This window comes from Tachypleus tridentatus, chromosome 5, assembly GCF_004210375.1.
Source record: "Tachypleus tridentatus isolate NWPU-2018 chromosome 5, ASM421037v1, whole genome shotgun sequence".
NCBI lineage: Eukaryota > Metazoa > Arthropoda > Merostomata > Xiphosura > Limulidae > Tachypleus > Tachypleus tridentatus.
The window spans coordinates 54,431,977-54,453,568 of record NC_134829.1 but is presented as its reverse complement, the minus strand read 5'-3'; the positions used below and the strand labels follow the sequence as shown (position 1 = coordinate 54,453,568).

Genomic DNA, 21,592 nt, shown 5'->3' with positions numbered 1-21,592 from the left:
ATGTTCACCTGAATTACACTTTAGTGTTTCAGTAAAATGTACAAATGTATAAAAGTAACATCTCGCTGATTTGATGTACTTAGAAACACTAGAAACTCAGTAGAAAAGTAAGCTCTGGCTGATTTGATGCACTCAGAAACACTAGAAACTCAGTAGAAAAGTAAGCCCTGGCTGATTTGATGTACTTAGAAACACTAGAAACTCAGTAGAAAAGTAAGCTCTGGCTGATTTGATGTACTTAGAAACACTAGAACCTCAGTAGAAAAGTAAGCTCTGGTTGATTTGATGTACTTAGAAACACTAGAAACTCAGTAGAAAAGTAAGCTCTGGCTGATTTCATGTACTTAGAAACACTAGAAACTCAAAAGAAAAGTAAGCTCTGGCTGATTTGATGTACTTAGAAACACTAGAACCTCAGTAGAAAAGTAAGCTCTGGCTGATTTGATGTACTTAGAAACACTAGAACCTCAGTAGAAAAGTAAGCTCTGGCTGATTTCATGTACTTAGAAACACTAGAAACTCAAAAGAAAAGTAAGCTCTGGCTGATTTGATGTACTTAGAAACACTAGAAACTCAAAAGAAAAGTAAGTTCTGGCTGATTTCATATACTCAGAAACACTAGAAACTCAGTAGAAATGTAAGTTCTGGCTGATTTGATGTACTTAGAAACACTAGAAACTCAAAAGAAAAGTAAGCTCTGGCTGATTTCATGTACTTAGAAACACTAGAAACTCAAAAGAAAAGTAAGTTCTGGCTGATTTCATATACTCAGAAACACTAGAAACTCAGTAGAAAAGTAAACTGGCTGATTTGATGTACTTAGAAACACTAGAAACTCAGTAGAAAAGTAAGCTCTGGCTGATTTGATGTACTTGGAAACACTAGAAATTCAGTAGAAAAGTAAGCTCTGGCTGATTTGATGTACTTGGAAACACTAGAAACTCAGTAGAAAAGTAAGCTCTGGCTGATTTGATGTACTTAGAAATTCAGTAGAAAAGTAAGCTCTGGTTGATTTGATGTACTTAGAAACACTAGAAACTCAGTAGAAAAGTAAGTTCTGGCTGATTTGATGTACTTAGAAACACTAGAAACTCAGTAGAAAAGTAAGCTCTGGCTGATTTGATGTAATTAGAAACACTAGAAACTCAGTAGAAAAGTAAGCTCTGGCTGATTTGATGTACTTAGAAACACTAGAAACTCAAAAGAAAAGTAAGTTCTGGCTGATTTCATATACTCAGAAACACTAGAAACTCGGTAGAAAAGTAAGCTCTGGCTGATTTGATGTACTTAGAAACACTAGAAACTCAGTAGAAAAGTAAGCTCTGGCTGATTTGATGTACTTGGAAACACTAGAAATTCAGTAGAAAAGTAAGCTCTGGCTGATTTGATGTACTTGGAAACACTAGAAACTCAGTAGAAAAGTAAGCTCTGGCTGATTTGATGTACTTAGAAATTCAGTAGAAAAGTAAGCTCTGGTTGATTTGATGTACTTAGAAATTCAGTAGAAAAGTAAGCTCTGGCTGATTTGATGTACTTAGAAACACTAGAAACTCAGTAGAAAAGTAAGTTCTGGCTGATTTGATGTACTTAGAAACACTAGAAACTCAGTAGAAAAGTAAGCTCTGGCTGATTTGATGTAATTAGAAACACTAGAAACTCAGTAGAAAAGTAAGCTCTGGCTGATTTGATGTACTTAGAAACACTAGAAACTCAGTAGAAAAGTAAGCTCTGGCTGATTTGATGTACTTAGAAACACTAGAAACTCAGTAGAAAAGTAAGCTCTGGCTGATTTGATGTACTCAGAAACACTAGAAACTCAGTAGAAAAGTAAGCTCTGGCTGATTTGATGTACTCAGAAACACTAGAAACTCATTAGAAAAGTAAGCTCTGGCTGATTTGATATACTTAGAAACTCAGTAGAAAAGTAAGCTCTGGCTGATTTGATGTACTTAGAAACTCAGTAGAAAAGTAAGCTCTGGCTGATTTGATGTACTTAGAAACTCAGTAGAAAAGTAAGCTCTGACTGATTTGATGTACTTTGAAACACTAGAAACTCTGTGGAAAAGCAAGCTCTGGCTGATTTGATGTACTCAGAAACACTAGAAACTCAGTAGAAAAGTAAGCTCTGGCTGATTTGATGTACTCGGAAACACTAGAAACTCAGTAGAAAAGTAAGCTCTGGCTGATTTGATGTACTCGGAAACACTAGAAACTCAGTAGAAAAGTAAGCTCTGGCTGATTTGATGTACTCGGAAACACTAGAAACTCAGTAGAAAAGTAAGCTCTGGCTGATTTGATGTACTTAGAAACACCAGAAACTCAGTAGAAAAGTAAGCCCTGGCTGATTTGATGTACTTAGAAACACTAGAAACTCAGTAGAAAAGTAAGCTCTGGCTGATTTGATGTACTCAGAAACACTAGAAACTCAGTAGAAAAGTAAACTGGCTGATTTGATGTACTTAGAAACACTAGAAACTCAGTAGAAAAGTAAGCTCTGGCTGATTTGATGTACTTGGAAACACTAGAAATTCAGTAGAAAAGTAAGCTCTGGCTGATTTGATGTACTTAGAAACACTAGAAACTCAGTAGAAAAGTAAGCTCTGGCTGATTTGATGTACTTAGAAATTCAGTAGAAAAGTAAGCTCTGGCTGATTTGATGTACTTAGAAACACTAGAAACTCAGTAGAAAAGTAAGTTCTGGCTGATTTGATGTACTTAGAAACACTAGAAACTCAGTAGAAAAGTAAGCTCTGGCTGATTTGATGTAATTAGAAACACTAGAAACTCAGTAGAAAAGTAAGCTCTGGCTGATTTGATGTACTTAGAAACACTAGAAACTCAGTAGAAAAGTAAGTTCTGGCTGATTTGATGTACTTAGAAACACTAGAAACTCAGTAGAAAAGTAAGCTCTGGCTGATTTGATGTACTCGGAAACACTAGAAACTCATTAGAAAAGTAAGCTCTGGCTGATTTGATATACTTAGAAACTCAGTAGAAAAGTAAGCTCTGGCTGATTTGATGTACTTAGAAACTCAGTAGAAAAGTAAGCTCTGGCTGATTTGATGCACTTAGAAACTCAGTAGAAAAGTAAGCTCTGACTGATTTGATGTACTTTGAAACACTAGAAACTCTGCGGAAAAGCAAGCTCTGGCTGATTTGATGTACTCAGAAACACTAGAAACTCAGTAGAAAAGTAAGCTCTGGCTGATTTGATGTACTCGGAAACACTAGAAACTCAGTAGAAAAGTAAGCTCTGGCTGATTTGATGCACTCAGAAACACTAGAAACTCAGTAGAAAAGTAAGCTCTGGCTGATTTGATGTACTTAGAAACACTAGAACCTCAGTAGAAAAGTAAGCTCTGGCTGATTTCATGTACTTAGAAACACTAGAAACTCAAAAGAAAAGTAAGCTCTGGCTGATTTGATGCACTCAGAAACACTAGAAACTCAGTAGAAAAGTAAGCTCTGGCTGATTTGATGTACTCAGAAACACTAGAAACTCAAAAGAAAAGTAAGCTCTGGCTGATTTCATGTACTTAGAAACACTAGAAACTCAAAAGAAAAGTAAGTTCTGGCTGATTTCATATACTCAGAAACACTAGAAACTCAGTAGAAAAGTAAACTGGCTGATTTGATGTACTTAGAAACACTAGAAACTCAGTAGAAAAGTAAGCTCTGGCTGATTTGATGTACTTAGAAATTCAGTAGAAAAGTAAGCTCTGGCTGATTTGATGTACTTAGAAACACTAGAAACTCAGTAGAAAAGTAAGCTCTGGCTGATTTGATGTACTTAGAAATTCAGTAGAAAAGTAAGCTCTGGCTGATTTGATGTACTTAGAAACACTAGAAACTCAGTAGAAAAGTAAGTTCTGGCTGATTTGATGTACTTAGAAACACTAGAAACTCAGTAGAAAAGTAAGCTCTGGCTGATTTGATGTAATTAGAAACACTAGAAACTCAGTAGAAAAGTAAGCTCTGGCTGATTTGATGTACTTAGAAACACTAGAAACTCAGTAGAAAAGTAAGTTCTGGCTGATTTGATGTACTTAGAAACACTAGAAACTCAGTAGAAAAGTAAGCTCTGGCTGATTTGATGTACTCAGAAACACTAGAAACTCAGTAGAAAAGTAAGCTCTGGCTGATTTGATGTACTCAGAAACACTAGAAACTCATTAGAAAAGTAAGCTCTGGCTGATTTGATATACTTAGAAACTCAGTAGAAAAGTAAGCTCTGGCTGATTTGATGTACTTAGAAACTCAGTAGAAAAATAAGCTCTGGCTGATTTGATGTACTTAGAAACTCAGTAGAAAAGTAAGCTCTGACTGATTTGATGTACTTTGAAACACTAGAAACTGCGGAAAAGCAAGCTCTGGCTGATTTGATGTACTCAGAAACACTAGAAACTCAGTAGAAAAGTAAGCTCTGGCTGATTTGATGTACTCAGAAACACTAGAAACTCAGTAGAAAAGTAAGCTCTGGCTGATTTGATGTACTCGGAAACACTAGAAACTCAGTAGAAAAGTAAGCTCTGGCTGATTTGATGTACTCGGAAACACTAGAAATTCAGTAGAAAAGTAAGCTCTGGCTGATTTGATGTACTTAGAAACACCAGAAACTCAGTAGAAAAGTAAGCCCTGGCTGATTTGATGTACTTAGAAACACTAGAAACTCAGTAGAAAAGTAAGCTCTGGCTGATTTGATGCACTCAGAAACACTAGAAACTCAGTAGAAAAGTAAGCTCTGGCTGATTTGATGTACTTAGAAACACTAGAACCTCAGTAGAAAAGTAAGCTCTGGCTGATTTCATGTACTTAGAAACACTAGAAACTCAAAAGAAAAGTAAGCTCTGGCTGATTTCATGTACTTAGAAACACTAGAAACTCAAAAGAAAAGTAAGTTCTGGCTGATTTCATATACTCAGAAACACTAGAAACTCAGTAGAAAAGTAAACTGGCTGATTTGATATACTTAGAAACACTAGAAACTCAGTAGAAAAGTAAGCTCTGGCTGATTTGATGTACTTGGAAACACTAGAAATTCAGTAGAAAAGTAAGCTCTGGCTGATTTGATGTACTTGGAAACACTAGAAACTCAGTAGAAAAGTAAGCTCTGGCTGATTTGATGTACTTAGAAATTCAGTAGAAAAGTAAGCTCTGGTTGATTTGATGTACTTGGAAACACTAGAAATTCAGTAGAAAAGTAAGCTCTGGCTGATTTGATGTACTTGGAAACACTAGAAACTCAGTAGAAAAGTAAGCTCCGGCTGATTTGATGTACTCAGAAACACTAGAAACTCAGTAGAAAAGTAAGCTCTGGCTGATTTGATGTACTTAGAAACACCAGAAACTCAGTAGAAAAGTAAGCTCTGGCTGATTTGATGTACTTAGAAACACTAGAAACTCAGTAGAAAAGTAAGCTCTGGCTCATTTGATGTACTCAGAAACTAGAAACTCAGTAGAAAAGTAAGCTCTGGCTGATTTGATGTACACAGAAACACAAGGAACTCAGTAGAAAAGTAAGCTCTGGCTGATTTGATGTACACAGAAACTAGAAACTCAGTAGAAAAGTAAGCTCTGGCTGATTTGATGTACTCAGAAACACTAGAAACTCAGTAGAAAAGTAAGCCCTGGCTGATTTGATGTACTTAGAAACACTAGAAACTCAGTAGAAAAGTAAGCTCTGGCTGATTTGATGTACTTAGAAACACCAGAAACTCAGTAGAAAAGTAAGCTCTGGCTGATTTGATGTACACAGAAACACAAGGAACTCAGTAGAAAAGTAAGCTCTGGCTGATTTGATGTACTTAGAAACACCAGAAACTCAGTAGAAAAGTAAGCTCTGGCTGATTTGATGTACTCAGAAACTAGAAACTCAGTAGAAAAGTAAGCTCTGGCTGATTTGATGTACACAGAAACACAAGGAACTCAGTAGAAAAGTAAGCTCTGGCTGATTTGATGTACTTAGAAACAATAGAAACTCAGTAGAAAAGTAAGCTCTGGCTGATTTGATGTACTCGGAAACACTAGAAACTCAGTAGAAAAGTAAGCTCTGGCTGATTTGATGTACTCGGAAACACTAGAAACTCAGTAGAAAAGTAAGCTCTGGCTGATTTGATGTACTTAGAAACTCAGTAGAAAAGTAAGCACTGGCTGATTTGATGTACTTAGAAACTCAGTAGAAAAGTAAGCTCTGACTGATTTGATGTACTTTGAAACACTAGAAACTCTGCGGAAAAGCAAGCTCTGGCTGATTTGATGTACTTAGAAACTCAGTAGAAAAGTAAGCTCTGGCTGATTTGATGTACTTAGAAACTCAGTAGAAAAGTAAGCTCTGGCTGATTTGATGTACTTTGAAACACTAGAAACTCAGAAGAAAAGTAAGCTCTGGCTGATTTGATTTCCTCGGAAACACTAGAAACGCAGTAGAAAAGTAAGCTCTGGCTGATTTGATTTCCTCGGAAACACTAGAAACTCAGTAGAAAAGTAAGCTCTGGCTGATTTGATGTACTCAGAAACACTAGAAACTCAGTAGAAAAGTAAGCTCTGGCTGATTTGATGTACTTAGAAACTCAGTAGAAAAGTAAGCTCTGGCTGATTTGATGTACTTAGAAACTCAGTAGAAAAGTAAGCTCTGGCTGATTTGATTTCCTCGGAAACACTAGAAACTCAGTAGAAAAGTAAGCTCTGGCTGATTTGATGTACTTAGAAACACTAGAAACTCAGTAGAAAAGTAAGCTCTGGTTGATTTGATGTACTCAGAAACACTAGAAACTCAGTAGAAAAGTAAGCTCTGGCTGATTTGATGTACTTAGAAACACTAGAAACTCAGTAGAAAAGTAAGCTCTGGTTGATTTGATGTACTCAGAAACACTAGAAACTCAGTAGAAAAGTAAGCTCTGGCTGATTTGATGTACTTAGAAACACTAGAAACTCAGTAGAAAAGTAAGCTCTGGTTGATTTGATGTACTCAGAAACACTAGAAACTCAGTAGAAAAGTAAGCTCTGGTTGATTTGATGTACTCAGAAACACTAGAAACTCAGTAGAAAAGTAAGCTCTGGTTGATTTGATGTACTTAGAAACACTAGAAACTCAGTAGAAAAGTAAGCTCTGGCTGATTTCATGTACTCAGAAACACTAGAAACTCAGTAGAAAAGTAAGCTCTGGCTGATTTGATGTACTTAGAAACTCAGTAGAAAAGTAAGCTCTGGCCGATTTGATGTACTTAAAAACTCAGTAGAAAAGTAAGCTCTGACTGATTTGATGTACTTTGAAACACTAGAAACTCAGCTGAAAAGAAAGCTCTGGCTGATTTGATGTACTCAGAAACACTAGAAACTCAGTAGAAAAGTAAGCTCTGGCTGATTTGATGTACTTAGAAACACTAGAAACTCAGTAGAAAAGTAAGCTCTGGTTGATTTGATGTACTCAGAAACACTAGAAACTCAGTAGAAAAGTAAGCTCTGGTTGATTTGATGTACTCAGAAACACTAGAAACTCAGTAGAAAAGTAAGCTCTGGCTGATTTGATGTACTTAGAAACTCAGTAGAAAAGTAAGCTCTGGCCGATTTGATGTACTTAGAAACTCAGTAGAAAAGTAAGCTCTGGCTGATTTGATGTACTTAGAAACTCAGTAGAAAAGTAAGCTCTGACTGATTTGATGTACTTTGAAACACTAGAAACTCTGTGGAAAAGCAAGCTCTGGCTGATTTGATGTACTCAGAAACACTAGAAACTCAGTAGAAAAAAGTAAGCTCTGGCTGATTTGATGTACTCGGAAACACTAGAAACTCAGTAGAAAAGTAAGCTCTGGCTGATTTGATGTACTCGGAAACACTAGAAACTCAGTAGAAAAGTAAGCTCTGGCTGATTTGATGTACTCGGAAACACTAGAAACTCAGTAGAAAAGTAAGCTCTGGCTGATTTGATGTACTTAGAAACACCAGAAACTCAGTAGAAAAGTAAGCCCTGGCTGATTTGATGTACTTAGAAACACTAGAAACTCAGTAGAAAAGTAAGCTCTGGCTGATTTGATGCACTCAGAAACACTAGAAACTCAGTAGAAAAGTAAGCTCTGGCTGATTTGATGTACTTAGAAACACTAGAACCTCAGTAGAAAAGTAAGCTCTGGCTGATTTGATGTACTCAGAAACACTAGAAACTCAAAAGAAAAGTAAGCTCTGGCTGATTTCATGTACTTAGAAACACTAGAAACTCAAAAGAAAAGTAAGTTCTGGCTGATTTCATATACTCAGAAACACTAGAAACTCAGTAGAAAAGTAAACTGGCTGATTTGATGTACTTAGAAACACTAGAAACTCAGTAGAAAAGTAAGCTCTGGCTGATTTGATGTACTTGGAAACACTAGAAATTCAGTAGAAAAGTAAGCTCTGGCTGATTTGATGTACTTGGAAACACTAGAAACTCAGTAGAAAAGTAAGCTCTGGCTGATTTGATGTACTTAGAAATTCAGTAGAAAAGTAAGCTCTGGTTGATTTGATGTACTTAGAAATTCAGTAGAAAAGTAAGCTCTGGCTGATTTGATGTACTTAGAAACACTAGAAACTCAGTAGAAAAGTAAGTTCTGGCTGATTTGATGTACTTAGAAACACTAGAAACTCAGTAGAAAAGTAAGTTCTGGCTGATTTGATGTACTTAGAAACACTAGAAACTCAGTAGAAAAGTAAGCTCTGGCTGATTTGATGTAATTAGAAACACTAGAAACTCAGTAGAAAAGTAAGCTCTGGCTGATTTGATGTACTTAGAAACACTAGAAACTCAGTAGAAAAGTAAGTTCTGGCTGATTTGATGTACTTAGAAACACTAGAAACTCAGTAGAAAAGTAAGCTCTGGCTGATTTGATGTACTCAGAAACACTAGAAACTCAGTAGAAAAGTAAGCTCTGGCTGATTTGATGTACTCAGAAACACTAGAAACTCATTAGAAAAGTAAGCTCTGGCTGATTTGATATACTTAGAAACTCAGTAGAAAAGTAAGCTCTGGCTGATTTGATGTACTTAGAAACTCAGTAGAAAAGTAAGCTCTGGCTGATTTGATGTACTTAGAAACTCAGTAGAAAAGTAAGCTCTGGCTGATTTGATGTACTTAGAAACTCAGTAGAAAAGTAAGCTCTGACTGATTTGATGTACTTTGAAACACTAGAAACTCTGTGGAAAAGCAAGCTCTGGCTGATTTGATGTACTCAGAAACACTAGAAACTCAGTAGAAAAGTAAGCTCTGGCTGATTTGATGTACTAGAAACACTAGAAACTCAGTAGAAAAGTAAGCTCTGGCTGATTTGATGTACTCGGAAACACTAGAAACTCAGTAGAAAAGTAAGCTCTGGCTGATTTGATGTACTCGGAAACACTAGAAACTCAGTAGAAAAGTAAGCTCTGGCTGATTTGATGTACTTTGAAACACTAGAAACTCTGTGGAAAAGTAAGCTCTGGCTGATTTGATGTACTCAGAAACACTAGAAACTCAGTAGAAAAGTAAGCTCTGGCTGATTTGATGTACTTTGAAACACTAGAAACTCTGTGGAAAAGCAAGCTCTGGCTGATTTGATGTACTCAGAAACACTAGAAACTCAGTAGAAAAGTAAGCTCTGGCTGATTTGATGTACTCGGAAACACTAGAAACTCAGCAGAAAAGTAAGCTCTGGCTGATTTGATGTACTGGAAACACTAGAAACTCAGTAGAAAAGTAAGCTCTGGCTGATTTGATGTACTCGGAAACACTAGAAACTCAGTAGAAAAGTAAGCTCTGGCTGATTTGATGTACTCGGAAACACTAGAAACTCAGTAGAAAAGTAAGCTCTGGCTGATTTGATGTACTCGGAAACACTAGAAACTCAGTAGAAAAGTAAGCTCTGGCTGATTTGATGTACTTAGAAACACCAGAAACTCAGTAGAAAAGTAAGCCCTGGCTGATTTGATGTACTTAGAAATTCAGTAGAAAAGTAAGCTCTGGTTGATTTGATGTACTTGGAAACACTAGAAACTCAGTAGAAAAGTAAGCTCTGGCTGATTTGATGTACTTAGAAATTCAGTAGAAAAGTAAGCTCTGGTTGATTTGATGTACTTGGAAACACTAGAAACTCAGTAGAAAAGTAAGCTCTGGTTGGTTTGATGTACTTGGAAACACTAGAAACTCAGTAGAAAAGTAAGCTCTGGCTGATTTGATGTACTTGGAAACACTAGAAACTCAGTAGAAAAGTAAGCTCTGGTTGGTTTGATGTACTTGGAAACACTAGAAACTCAGTAGAAAAGTAAGCTCTGGCTGATTTGATGTACTTAGAAATTCAGTAGAAAAGTAAGCTCTGGTTGATTTGATGTACTTGGAAACACTAGAAATTCAGTAGAAAAGTAAGCTCTGGTTGATTTGATGTACTTGGAAACACTAGAAACTCAGTAGAAAAGTAAGCTCTGTTTGATTTGATGTACTTGGAAACACTAGAAACTCAGTAGAAAAGTAAGCTCTGGTTGGTTTGATGTACTTGGAAACACTAGAAACTCAGTAGAAAAGTAAGCTCTGGCTGATTTGATGTACTTAGAAATTCAGTAGAAAAGTAAGCTCTGGTTGATTTGATGTACTTGGAAACACTAGAAACTCAGTAGAAAAGTAAGCTCTGGCTGATTTGATGTACTTAGAAACACTAGAAATTCAGTAGAAAAGTAAGCTCTGTTTGATTTGATGTACTTGGAAACACTAGAAATTCAGTAGAAAAGTAAGCTCTGGTTGGTTTGATGTACTTGGAAACACTAGAAACTCAGTAGAAAAGTAAGCTCTGGTTGATTTGATGTACTTAGAAATTCAGTAGAAAAGTAAGCTCTGGTTGATTTGATGTACTTAGAAACACTAGAAATTCAGTAGAAAAGTAAGCTCTGGCTGATTTGATGTACTTAGAAACACTAGAAATTCAGTAGAAAAGTAAGCTCTGGCTGATTTGATGTACTTGGAAACACTAGAAACTCAGTAGAAAAGTAAGCTCTGGCTGATTTGATGTACTTAGAAACACTAGAAATTCAGTAGAAAAGTAAGCTCTGGTTAATTTGATGTACTTAGAAATTCAGTAGAAAAGTAAGCTCTGGCTGATTTGATGTACTTAGAAACACTAGAAATTCAGTAGAAAAGTAAGCTCTGGCTGATTTGATGTACTTGGAAACACTAGAAACTCAGTAGAAAAGTAAGCTCTGGCTGATTTGATGTACTTAGAAACACTAGAAATTCAGTAGAAAAGTAAGCTCTGGTTAATTTGATGTACTTAGAAATTCAGTAGAAAAGTAAGCTCTGGCTGATTTGATGTACTTAGAAACACTAGAAATTCAGTAGAAAAGTAAGCTCTGGTTGATTTGATGTACTTAGAAATTCAGTAGAAAAGTAAGCTCTGGTTGATTTGATGTACTTGGAAACACTAGAAATTCAGTAGAAAAGTAAGCTCTGGTTGATTTGATGTACTTGGAAACACTAGAAATTCAGTAGAAAAGTAAGCTCTGGCTGATTTGATGTACTTGGAAACAATAGAAATTCAGTAGAAAAGTAAGCTCTGGCTGATTTGATGTACTTAGAAATTCAGTAGAAAAGTAAGCTCTGGTTGATTTGATGTACTTGGAAACACTAGAAATTCAGTAGAAAAGTAAGCTCTGGCTGATTTGATGTACTTGGAAACACTAGAAATTCAGTAGAAAAGTAAGCTCTGGCTGATTTGATGTACTTAGAAATTCAGTAGAAAAGTAAGCTCTGGTTGATTTGATGTACTTGGAAACACTAGAAATTCAGTAGAAAAGTAAGCTCTGGCTGATTTGATGTACTTAGAAATTCAGTAGAAAAGTAAGCTCTGGTTGATTTGATGTACTTGGAAACACTAGAAATTCAGTAGAAAAGTAAGCTCTGGCTGATTTGATGTACTTAGAAATTCAGTAGAAAAGTAAGCTCTGGTTGATTTGATGTACTTGGAAACACTAGAAACTCAGTAGAAAAGTAAGCTCTGGCTGATTTGATGTACTTGGAAACACTAGAAATTCAGTAGAAAAGTAAGCTCTGGCTGATTTGATGTACTTAGAAATTCAGTAGAAAAGTAAGCTCTGGTTGATTTGATGTACTTAGAAATTCAGTAGAAAAGTAAGCTCTGGCTGATTTGATGTACTTAGAAATTCAGTAGAAAAGTAAGCTCTGGCTGATTTGATGTACTTGGAAACACTAGAAACTCAGTAGAAAAGTAAGCTCTGGCTGATTTGATGTACTTAGAAACTCAGTAGAAAAGTAAGCTCTGGCTGATTTGATGTACTTAGAAACTCAGTAGAAAAGTAAGCTCTGGCTGATTTGATGTACTCGGAAACACTAGAAACTCAGTAGAAAAGTAAGCTCTGGCTGATTTGATGTACTCGGAAACACTAGAAATTCAGTAGAAAAGTAAGCTCTGGCTGATTTGATGTACTTAGAAACACCAGAAACTCAGTAGAAAAGTAAGCCCTGGCTGATTTGATGTACTTAGAAACACTAGAAACTCAGTAGAAAAGTAAGCTCTGGCTGATTTGATGCACTCAGAAACACTAGAAACTCAGTAGAAAAGTAAGCTCTGGCTGATTTGATGTACTTAGAAACACTAGAACCTCAGTAGAAAAGTAAGCTCTGGCTGATTTCATGTACTTAGAAACACTAGAAACTCAAAAGAAAAGTAAGCTCTGGCTGATTTCATGTACTTAGAAACACTAGAAACTCAAAAGAAAAGTAAGTTCTGGCTGATTTCATATACTCAGAAACACTAGAAACTCAGTAGAAAAGTAAACTGGCTGATTTGATATACTTAGAAACACTAGAAACTCAGTAGAAAAGTAAGCTCTGGCTGATTTGATGTACTTGGAAACACTAGAAATTCAGTAGAAAAGTAAGCTCTGGCTGATTTGATGTACTTGGAAACACTAGAAACTCAGTAGAAAAGTAAGCTCTGGCTGATTTGATGTACTTAGAAATTCAGTAGAAAAGTAAGCTCTGGTTGATTTGATGTACTTGGAAACACTAGAAATTCAGTAGAAAAGTAAGCTCTGGCTGATTTGATGTACTTGGAAACACTAGAAACTCAGTAGAAAAGTAAGCTCCGGCTGATTTGATGTACTCAGAAACACTAGAAACTCAGTAGAAAAGTAAGCTCTGTCTGATTTGATGTACTTAGAAACACCAGAAACTCAGTAGAAAAGTAAGCCCTGGCTGATTTGATGTACTTAGAAACACTAGAAACTCAGTAGAAAAGTAAGCTCTGGCTCATTTGATGTACTCAGAAACTAGAAACTCAGTAGAAAAGTAAGCTCTGGCTGATTTGATGTACACAGAAACACAAGGAACTCAGTAGAAAAGTAAGCTCTGGCTGATTTGATGTACTTAGAAACACCAGAAACTCAGTAGAAAAGTAAGCTCTGGCTGATTTGATGTACACAGAAACACAAGGAACTCAGTAGAAAAGTAAGCTCTGGCTGATTTGATGTACTTAGAAACACCAGAAACTCAGTAGAAAAGTAAGCTCTGGCTCATTTGATGTACTCAGAAACTAGAAACTCAGTAGAAAAGTAAGCTCTGGCTGATTTGATGTACACAGAAACACAAGGAACTCAGTAGAAAAGTAAGCTCTGGCTGATTTGATGTACTTAGAAACAATAGAAACTCAGTAGAAAAGTAAGCTCTGGCTGATTTGATGTACTCGGAAACACTAGAAACTCAGTAGAAAAGTAAGCTCTGGCTGATTTGATGTACTCGGAAACACTAGAAACTCAGTAGAAAAGTAAGCTCTGGCTGATTTGATGTACTTAGAAACTCAGTAGAAAAGTAAGCACTGGCTGATTTGATGTACTTAGAAACTCAGTAGAAAAGTAAGCTCTGACTGATTTGATGTACTTTGAAACACTAGAAACTCTGAGGAAAAGCAAGCTCTGGCTGATTTGATGTACTTAGAAACTCAGTAGAAAAGTAAGCTCTGGCTGATTTGATGTACTTAGAAACTCAGTAGAAAAGTAAGCTCTGGCTGATTTGATGTACTTTGAAACACTAGAAACTCAGAAGAAAAGTAAGCTCTGGCTGATTTGATTTCCTCGGAAACACTAGAAACGCAGTAGAAAAGTAAGCTCTGGCTGATTTGATTTCCTCGGAAACACTAGAAACTCAGTAGAAAAGTAAGCTCTGGCTGATTTGATGTACTCAGAAACACTAGAAACTCAGTAGAAAAGTAAGCTCTGGCTGATTTGATGTACTTAGAAACTCAGTAGAAAAGTAAGCTCTGGCCGATTTGATGTACTTAGAAACTCAGTAGAAAAGTAAGCTCTGGCTGATTTGATTTCCTCGGAAACACTAGAAACTCAGTAGAAAAGTAAGCTCTGGCTGATTTGATGTACTTAGAAACACTAGAAACTCAGTAGAAAAGTAAGCTCTGGTTGATTTGATGTACTCAGAAACACTAGAAACTCAGTAGAAAAGTAAGCTCTGGCTGATTTGATGTACTTAGAAACACTAGAAACTCAGTAGAAAAGTAAGCTCTGGTTGATTTGATGTACTCAGAAACACTAGAAACTCAGTAGAAAAGTAAGCTCTGGTTGATTTGATGTACTCAGAAACACTAGAAACTCAGTAGAAAAGTAAGCTCTGGCTGATTTGATGTACTTAGAAACTCAGTAGAAAAGTAAGCTCTGGCCGATTTGATGTACTTAAAAACTCAGTAGAAAAGTAAGCTCTGGCCGATTTGATGTACTTAAAAACTCAGTAGAAAAGTAAGCTCTGGCCGATTTGATGTACTTAAAAACTCAGTAGAAAAGTAAGCTCTGACTGATTTGATGTACTTTGAAACACTAGAAACTCAGCGGAAAAGCAAGCTCTGGCTGATTTGATGTACTCAGAAACACTAGAAACTCAGTAGAAAAGTAAGCTCTGGCTGATTTGATGTACTTAGAAACACTAGAAACTCAGTAGAAAAGTAAGCTCTGGTTGATTTGATGTACTCAGAAACACTAGAAACTCAGTAGAAAAGTAAGCTCTGGTTGATTTGATGTACTCAGAAACACTAGAAACTCAGTAGAAAAGTAAGCTCTGGCTGATTTGATGTACTTAGAAACTCAGTAGAAAAGTAAGCTCTGGCCTATTTGATGTACTTAGAAACTCAGTAGAAAAGTAAGCTCTGGCTGATTTGATGTACTTAGAAACTCAGTAGAAAAGTAAGCTCTGACTGATTTGATGTACTTTGAAACACTAGAAACTCTGCGGAAAAGCAAGCTCTGGCTGATTTGATGTACTCAGAAACACTAGAAACTCAGTAGAAAAGTAAGCTCTGGCTGATTTGATGTACTCGGAAACACTAGAAACTCAGTAGAAAAGTAAGCTCTGGCTGATTTGATGTACTCGGAAACACTAGAAACTCAGTAGAAAAGTAAGCTCTGGCTGATTTGATGTACTCGGAAACACTAGAAACTCAGTAGAAAAGTAAGCTCTGGCTGATTTGATGTACTTAGAAACACCAGAAACTCAGTAGAAAAGTAAGCCCTGGCTGATTTGATGTACTTAGAAACACTAGAAACTCAGTAGAAAAGTAAGCTCTGGCTGATTTGATGCACTCAGAAACACTAGAAACTCAGTAGAAAAGTAAGCTCTGGCTGATTTGATGTACTTAGAAACACTAGAACCTCAGTAGAAAAGTAAGCTCTGGCTGATTTGATGTACTCAGAAACACTAGAAACTCAAAAGAAAAGTAAGCTCTGGCTGATTTCATGTACTTAGAAACACTAGAAACTCAAAAGAAAAGTAAGTTCTGGCTGATTTCATATACTCAGAAACACTAGAAACTCAGTAGAAAAGTAAACTGGCTGATTTGATGTACTTAGAAACACTAGAAACTCAGTAGAAAAGTAAGCTCTGGCTGATTTGATGTACTTGGAAACACTAGAAATTCAGTAGAAAAGTAAGCTCTGGCTGATTTGATGTACTTGGAAACACTAGAAACTCAGTAGAAAAGTAAGCTCTGGCTGATTTGATGTACTTAGAAATTCAGTAGAAAAGTAAGCTCTGGTTGATTTGATGTACTTAGAAATTCAGTAGAAAAGTAAGCTCTGGCTGATTTGATGTACTTAGAAACACTAGAAACTCAGTAGAAAAGTAAGTTCTGGCTGATTTGATGTACTTAGAAACACTAGAAACTCAGTAGAAAAGTAAGCTCTGGCTGATTTGATGTAATTAGAAACACTAGAAACTCAGTAGAAAAGTAAGCTCTGGCTGATTTGATGTACTTAGAAACACTAGAAACTCAGTAGAAAAGTAAGTTCTGGCTGATTTGATGTACTTAGAAACACTAGAAACTCAGTAGAAAAGTAAGCTCTGGCTGATTTGATGTACTCAGAAACACTAGAAACTCAGTAGAAAAGTAAGCTCTGGCTGATTTGATGTACTCAGAAACACTAGAAACTCATTAGAAAAGTAAGCTCTGGCTGATTTGATATACTTAGAAACTCAGTAGAAAAGTAAGCTCTGGCTGATTTGATGTACTTAGAAACTCAGTAGAAAAGTAAGCTCTGGCTGATTTGATGTACTTAGAAACTCAGTAGAAAAGTAAGCTCTGACTGATTTGATGTACTTTGAAACACTAGAAACTCTGTGGAAAAGCAAGCTCTGGCTGATTTGATGTACTCAGAAACACTAGAAACTCAGTAGAAAAGTAAGCTCTGGCTGATTTGATGTACTCAGAAACACTAGAAACTCAGTAGAAAAGTAAGCTCTGGCTGATTTGATGTACTCGGAAACACTAGAAACTCAGTAGAAAAGTAAGCTCTGGCTGATTTGATGTACTCGGAAACACTAGAAACTCAGTAGAAAAGTAAGCTCTGGCTGATTTGATGTACTTAGAAACACCAGAAACTCAGTAGAAAAGTAAGCCCTGGCTGATTTGATGTACTTAGAAACACTAGAAACTCAGTAGAAAAGTAAGCTCTGGCTGATTTGATGCACTCAGAAACACTAGAAACTCAGTAGAAAAGTAAGCTCTGGCTGATTTGATGTACTTAGAAACACTAGAACCTCAGTAGAAAAGTAAGCTCTGGCTGATTTCATGTACTTAGAAACACTAGAAACTCAAAGAAAAGTAAGCTCTGGCTGATTTGATGTACTTAGAAACACTAGAAACTCAAAAGAAAAGTAAGTTCTGGCTGATTTCATATACTCAGAAACACTAGAAACTCAGTAGAAAAGTAAACTGGCTGATTTGATATACTTAGAAACACTAGAAACTCAGTAGAAAAGTAAGCTCTGGCTGATTTGATGTACTTTGAAACACTAGAAATTCAGTAGAAAAGTAAGCTCTGGCTGATTTGATGTACTTGGAAACACTAGAAACTCAGTAGAAAAGTAAGCTCTGGCTGATTTGATGTACTTAGAAATTCAGTAGAAAAGTAAGCTCTGGTTGATTTGATGTACTTGGAAACACTAGAAATTCAGTAGAAAAGTAAGCTCTGGTTGATTTGATGTACTTAGAAATTCAGTAGAAAAGTAAGCTCTGGTTGATTTGATGTACTTGGAAACACTAGAAATTCAGTAGAAAAGTAAGCTCTGGCTGATTTGATGTACTTGGAAACACTAGAAATTCAGTAGAAAAGTAAGCTCTGGCTGATTTGATGTACTTAGAAATTCAGTAGAAAAGTAAGCTCTGGTTGATTTGATGTACTTGGAAACACTAGAAATTCAGTAGAAAAGTAAGCTCTGGCTGATTTGATGTACTTGGAAACACTAGAAATTCAGTAGAAAAGTAAGCTCTGGCTGATTTGATGTACTTAGAAATTCAGTAGAAAAGTAAGCTCTGGTTGATTTGATGTACTTGGAAACACTAGAAATTCAGTAGAAAAGTAAGCTCTGGCTGATTTGATGTACTTAGAAATTCAGTAGAAAAGTAAGCTCTGGTTGATTTGATGTACTTGGAAACACTAGAAACTCAGTAGAAAAGTAAGCTCTGGCTGATTTGATGTACTTGGAAACACTAGAAATTCAGTAGAAAAGTAAGCTCTGGCTGATTTGATGTACTTAGAAATTCAGTAGAAAAGTAAGCTCTGGTTGATTTGATGTACTTGGAAACACTAGAAATTCAGTAGAAAAGTAAGCTCTGGCTGATTTGATATACTTAGAAATTCAGTAGAAAAGTAAGCTCTGGTTGATTTGATGTACTTAGAAATTCAGTAGAAAAGTAAGCTCTGGCTGATTTGATGTACTTAGAAATTCAGTAGAAAAGTAAGCTCTGGCTGATTTGATGTACTTGGAAACACTAGAAACTCAGTAGAAAAGTAAGCTCTGGCTGATTTGATGTACTTAGAAACTCAGTAGAAAAGTAAGCTCTGGCTGATTTGATGTACTTAGAAATTCAGTAGAAAAGTAAGCTCTGGCTGATTTGATGTACTTAGAAATTCAGTAGAAAAGTAAGCTCTGGTTGATTTGATGTACTTAGAAATTCAGTAGAAAAGTAAGCTCTGGTTGATTTGATGTACTCGGAAACACTAGAAACTCAGTAGAAAAGTAAGCTCTGGCTGATTTGATGTACTCGGAAACACTAGAAACTCAGTAGAAAAGTAAGCTCTGGCTGATTTGATGTACTTGGAAACACTAGAAACTCAGTAGAAAAGTAAGCTCTGGCTGATTTGATGTACTTAGAAACACCAGAAACTCAGTAGAAAAGTAAGCCCTGGCTGATTTGATGTACTTAGAAACACTAGAAACTCAGTAGAAAAGTAAGCTCTGGCTGATTTGATGTACTCAGAAACACTAGAAACTCAGTAGAAAAGTAAGCTCTGGCTGATTTGATGTACTTAGAAACACTAGAACCTCAGTAGAAAAGTAAGCTCTGGCTGATTTCATGTACTTAGAAACACTAGAAACTCAAAAGAAAAGTAAGCTCTGGCTGATTTCATGTACTTAGAAACACTAGAAACTCAAAAGAAAAGTAAGTTCTGGCTGATTTCATATACTCAGAAACACTAGAAACTCAGTAGAAAAGTAAACTGGCTGATTTGATATACTTAGAAACACTAGAAACTCAGTAGAAAAGTAAGCTCTGGCTGATTTGATGTACTTGGAAACACTAGAAATTCAGTAGAAAAGTAAGCTCTGGCTGATTTGATGTACTTGGAAACACTAGAAACTCAGTAGAAAAGTAAGCTCTGGCTGATTTGATGTACTTAGAAATTCAGTAGAAAAGTAAGCTCTGGTTGATTTGATGTACTTAGAAATTCAGTAGAAAAGTAAGCTCTGGTTGATTTGATGTACTTAGAAATTCAGTAGAAAAGTAAGCTCTGGCTGATTTGATGTACTTAGAAATTCAGTAGAAAAGTAAGCTCTGGCTGATTTGATGTACTTAGAAATTCAGTAGAAAAGTAAGCTCTGGTTGATTTGATGTACTTAGAAATTCAGTAGAAAAGTAAGCTCTGGTTGATTTGATGTACTTAGAAACACTAGAACCTCAGTAGAAAAGTAAGTTCTGGCTGATTTGATGTACTTAGAAACACTAGAAACTCAGTAGAAAAGTAAGCTCTGGCTGATTTGATGTAATTAGAAACACTAGAAACTCAGTAGAAAAGTAAGCTCTGGCTGATTTGATGTACTTAGAAACACTAGAAACTCAGTAGAAAAGTAAGTTCTGGCTGATTTGATGTACTTAGAAACACTAGAAACTCAGTAGAAAAGTAAGCTCTGGCTGATTTGATGTACTCAGAAACACTAGAAACTCATTAGAAAAGTAAGCTCTGGCTGATTTGATATACTTAGAAACTCAGTAGAAAAGTAAGCTCTGGCTGATTTGATGTACTTTGAAACACTAGAAACTCTGCGGAAAAGCAAGCTCTGGCTGATTTGATGTACTCAGAAACACTAGAAACTCAGTAGAAAAGTAAGCTCTGGCTGATTTGATGTACTCGGAAACACTAGAAACTCTGCGGAAAAGCAAGCTCTGGCTGATTTGATGTACTCAGAAACACTAGAAACTCAGTAGAAAAGTAAGCTCTGGCTGATTTGATGTACTCAGAAACACTAGAAACTCAGTAGAAAAGTAAGCTCTGGTTGATTTGATGTACTCGGAAACACTAGAAACTCAGTAGAAAAGTAAGCTCTGGCTGATTTGATGTACTCGGAAACACTAGAAACTCAGTAGAAAAGTAAGCTCTGGCTGATTTGATGTACTCGGAAACACTAGAAACTCAGTAGAAAAGTAAGCTCTGGCTGATTTGATGTACTTAGAAACACCAGAAACTCAGTAGAAAAGTAAGCCCTGGCTGATTTGATGTACTTAGAAACACTAGAAACTCAGTAGAAAAGTAAGCTCTGGCTGATTTGATGTACTCAGAAACTAGAAACTCAGTAGAAAAGTAAGCTCCGGCTGATTTGATGTACTCAGAAACACTAGAAACTCAGTAGAAAAGTAAGCTCTGGCTGATTTGATGTACTTAGAAACACCAGAAACTCAGTAGAAAAGTAAGCCCTGGCTGATTTGATGTACTTAGAAACACTAGAAACTCAGTAGAAAAGTAAGCTCTGGCTCATTTGATGTACTCAGAAACTAGAAACTCAGTAGAAAAGTAAGCTCTGGCTGATTTGATGTACACAGAAACACAAGGAACTCAGTAGAAAAGTAAGCTCTGGCTGATTTGATGTACTTAGAAACACCAGAAACTCAGTAGAAAAGTAAGCTCTGGCTGATTTGATGTACACAGAAACACAAGGAACTCAGTAGAAAAGTAAGCTCTGGCTGATTTGATGTACTTAGAAACACCAGAAACTCAGTAGAAAAGTAAGCTCTGGCTCATTTGATGTACTCAGAAACTAGAAACTCAGTAGAAAAGTAAGCTCTGGCTGATTTGATGTACACAGAAACACAAGGAACTCAGTAGAAAAGTAAGCTCTGGCTGATTTGATGTACTTAGAAACACTAGAAACTCAGTAGAAAAGTAAGCTCTGGCTGATTTGATGTACTCGGAAACACTAGAAACTCAGTAGAAAAGTAAGCTCTGGCTGATTTGATGTACTCGAAACACTAGAAACTCAGTAGAAAAGTAAGCTCTGGCTGATTTGATGTACTTAGAAACTCAGTAGAAAAGTAAGCACTGGCTGATTTGATGTACTTAGAAACTCAGTAGAAAAGTAAGCTCTGACTGATTTGATGTACTTTGAAACACTAGAAACTCTGCGGAAAAGCAAGCTCTGGCTGATTTGATGTACTTAGAAACTCAGTAGAAAAGTAAGCTCTGGCTGATTTGATGTACTTAGAAACTCAGTAGAAAAGTAAGCTCTGGCTGATTTGATGTACTTTGAAACACTAGAAACTCAGAAGAAAAGTAAGCTCTGGCTGATTTGATTTCCTCGAAACACTAGAAACGCAGTAGAAAAGTAAGCTCTGGCTGATTTGATTTCCTCGGAAACACTAGAAACTCAGTAGAAAAGTAAGCTCTGGCTGATTTGATGTACTCAGAAACACTAGAAACTCAGTAGAAAAGTAAGCTCTGGCTGATTTGATGTACTTAGAAACTCAGTAGAAAAGTAAGCTCTGGCCGATTTGATGTACTTAGAAACTCAGTAGAAAAGTAAGCTCTGGCT

At 36.3% G+C, this 21,592-nt stretch overlaps 1 protein-coding gene across 1 annotated transcript in view; it reads right to left on the bottom strand.

Annotated features, from left to right (window-relative positions):
* Positions 1-21,592, bottom strand: part of LOC143251193 (uncharacterized) — a 46,930-nt gene that overhangs the window by 6,661 nt on the left and 18,677 nt on the right. The window lies entirely within an intron of this gene.